This window comes from Nelumbo lutea, chromosome 3, assembly GCF_056320005.1.
Source record: "Nelumbo lutea isolate HS-2025 chromosome 3, American lotus-T2T, whole genome shotgun sequence".
NCBI classification, from domain to species: domain Eukaryota; kingdom Viridiplantae; phylum Streptophyta; class Magnoliopsida; order Proteales; family Nelumbonaceae; genus Nelumbo; species Nelumbo lutea.
The window spans coordinates 33,787,965-33,791,400 of NC_142686.1; the positions used below are offsets into that span (position 1 = coordinate 33,787,965).

The following is a 3,436-nucleotide window of genomic DNA, read 5'->3' on the forward strand; positions in this document are numbered from 1 at the left end:
GCCAAGTATTTGACTTGGCTCGACTCGAATCCGCTCATAGTTTTGGGTTTTATTTTATTATGCTTCATGTCTTAATTTACTTCATTTGTACTCCAATCAAACAAAATAAGATAAAATTTGAAAGAAAAATAGGTCAAAATTTACACTCAAATCATTTGCGTTGCCATAGTTTTGCCTGAGCACGAATTTATTTGCCTTGCAACCATACACAATCTAATGGATACATTTGGATGCCTCTAAGATTCCAACACTTTGCCCATGTTTTACATTTCATAACTTCAAAAGAATTTTTTTTTTATTCATAAATACCCTTAAATTCAATAACCAAGCAAAGACATGACGACAAAGTTGGGAGTCCGGATCTCCTGCCCATGAGAACTCTGCCCATGTTTATCAGAGCCATACATGGATAACGTCTCATCCTCTGCATGATATTATGTGGGGGGTAGATGTTCCTAATTCACGGGGGTAATGTATTATGGGTAGGCGTGGGCAGAGTTCTCATGGACAGGTGATACTGACTCCAAAGTTGGCACTCGACAATACAACCACAACACAAAGAGTACTACTCGACAAAAAACACCCTTAAAAATATTACAAGCATGCCAAATAGTTGACCCCCTACTAATACTAGCATAAACCAAACAAGACACATAACTTCACAAGGGCACCACTAATTGCTCCACATGCATACTAGGGGCCTCAAAGGATAATTCAACATATGTCAATAAGCCGAGCTTAGGTGGTGTTTGGCACATCTTCCCTTTTATGGGAAGATCAAAATACCAAAAAAATGGCATTTCGGTATTTCCCCATTTGATATCACATAAATCGAAAGACTAGGACAAACAAGGGGAGAAACCAAAAAATATGAAAATAAGGAATCTTCAAGTGAAGGTTTTGGTCCTTTCACATTGAAAATAACATTTTCTGGCTATTTTTAATAATTTGATAGACTATGATGTGAACCAAACAGTCTTGATCTTTAAATACAATACCCCAGAAGCTCTATGCATCTTATTGTCTACTGGCTTGTTGAAAGATCTACCTATAAAGACTTGTTAAACAGCTCCTTAGCCACCAAGTGGACAGTTGGAAGATTTTTTACCCCTTCTAAAAGAAATAAGAAAACTATATTCAAATCTTCGCACAAATGTAAAATATCATTCATGTGGTTTGTTTCTTCTATATAAAACTTCACAGTCCTACCACTGATGGCCTTAACCACAAAATCTACGAGGCAACGAGTTTAGACTTTAGACAGTAGAAGGAAGAAGCCCAAGCAAAGCAGAGATGAAAATTTGAAATACAATAAGGGATAGAAGAGTGACAAGGTATGTTTTTAGTATGTGTTTGGGGTCGGTGTTGTTTCGTCATAAGATAGTGCCACGTCAGCATTACATTATAAATCCGTTTTCTAAGAAAATGTCTGTTGTTTGGTTAGTTTAAAAAAAAGTTTTGAAAATCGAAAAAGGTGTGGTATAAAAAAATGCCTTTTTTTTGGTGTTTTCCGTTTTTTCTACTAGTGTTAACAAGTATGCTGATGTGACATTGAAAAATGCCTATGTGGCGGCAATAACAATAGTACTAATAGAAAATCTGAGAAAACATCTAAGAAAACAACATATTTTATGCAGCCTCTCAAAAAACGATATCTATCCCAAACACCGCCTAAAAATCCCTATATTTATTACCAAGGGCAAGTCCATCTAGATCCCTTGTGACCTTGTCCTCTCAATCTTTATTACTTGATGTTTTTAATTTCTAAAGGATGTGTTTGTTTTAGGTGTAAGTTTAAATTTACATTGATGGAAAATGTAACCCTGGTTTAGGGATCGTTGGAAAATGGAACCGAGATGTTTTGGAATTTTTCTGTCATGTTGTTTGGTTGTTCCGAAAGGTTTCTCACTCCTCTGCTCTAAAACTCTCTCTGTCCATGATCTGGTAACACCTCTTGGCACCGGTGGTTATCTCTCTAGAAACACCGACCAATATGTCTTTTATCTTGTTATACTTCATCGGATCCATCTTGAACCCATCTCTAATTATCGTGAGCATGATTTGGAACTCGGTATTGTCTGTTGATGACGGATCTAGCAACTTTCCGGTCTTGGCATACTCTTCTTCTGCCTTCACACTCTCGTGTATGAGCAATGTAGTGTCACCATCGTCATCAACGATGAGATCGGGAACACCTCCAGGAACACCTCCAGGACCTTAGTTGAGTGCCCTCTTGGTACAACACCAGTAAAGGGTCTCCCCCTTCCATGTGAATACGAAAGCGTTGTCGCGAGCGATGGCAACTATGGCGTGGTCTTGAGTGGCGAAGATGTTGCAAGAGCACCCACGGATCTTGGCACCGAGGGCGATGAGGGCTTTTATCAGAATCACAGTCTGGATCGTCATGTGGAGCGAACCGGTGATCTTGGCTCCCTTGAAAGGCTAGGAAGGGTTGGGAGAGGCTGAACTCCCTTGACCCTGTATTCATGATCGGAGGAGGTCTTCTTGATGAGCTGCGACATGGTTGCAGATAGATTTGAGATTGAGATTTATTGTCTCTTCTTTTCTATCTCTAGCGCTTTCTCATCGGAGGATGTGTGGGCAAAATGAACTAGACATTCCGTCGGCTTCAATGACGGTCATCACCTACTGGCTATTGGACGGAGGAGAGCGTTGCAGGACAGAAAGGAGCAAAGCTTGTTCGTTTAGAGAGGAGACCATTGAATTGAATGGAATTTTCATTGATTTTGGATGTAAATACTAACAACAATGGACTTTTACATCGATTTATGGGGCGTATTAACCCCTCTACCAAAAGCTTGTAAAATTTACCCCGATTTTCGTATACACCTCAAACGCGGCATAAGGAACAATAGTAATGCAAGTATTATCAATCACTTATGTAATACTAAATCCACCTCCAACAATTTGAACTCCAATATTAGCATCCGATACAATCAAATTCCATAACATTATTGGTAGAATTTCCAAACATAAAAAATGAATAAGAGGACATTTGGATCATCTACTTACCATGTGCATATTTAAACACTTCTATAACCTTAAAATGTCTTTATATCATTTTATGAGATCGTCATGTAGAAAACTTTTAAAATTCATAAAAAATAAAAAAAATAAAAGAAGTGTAGGAAATTGTGGAAAATGCACATGCAAAACACAACAGAAAAAAAAAAAAAGGAAAATGGAGCAAAATACAAGAAAGCAGGAAAAAGTTGTAGAACGTACAACAAAGAAAAAGATGAAACATATAAAAAAAAAAGATACAAAATACTAAATTTTGCAAAAAGCAAAATTAAAAATCAACAAAAGGAAATTAGTAAAATATAACATAAAAAGGATATATACATTTTAATAATTTTTTCTATCAAGTGGTGAAATTTGTCACAATTAAAGGGGCTACTGTCACTCAGACTCA

The 3,436-nt window shown here is 37.2% G+C and overlaps 1 pseudogene; it reads right to left on the minus strand.

Moving 5' to 3' along the window:
* Positions 1-1,533: 1,533 nt before the first annotated feature.
* Positions 1,534-3,042, minus strand: LOC148864138 (adenosylhomocysteinase pseudogene; annotated as a pseudogene).
* Positions 3,043-3,436: the final 394 nt, after the last annotated feature.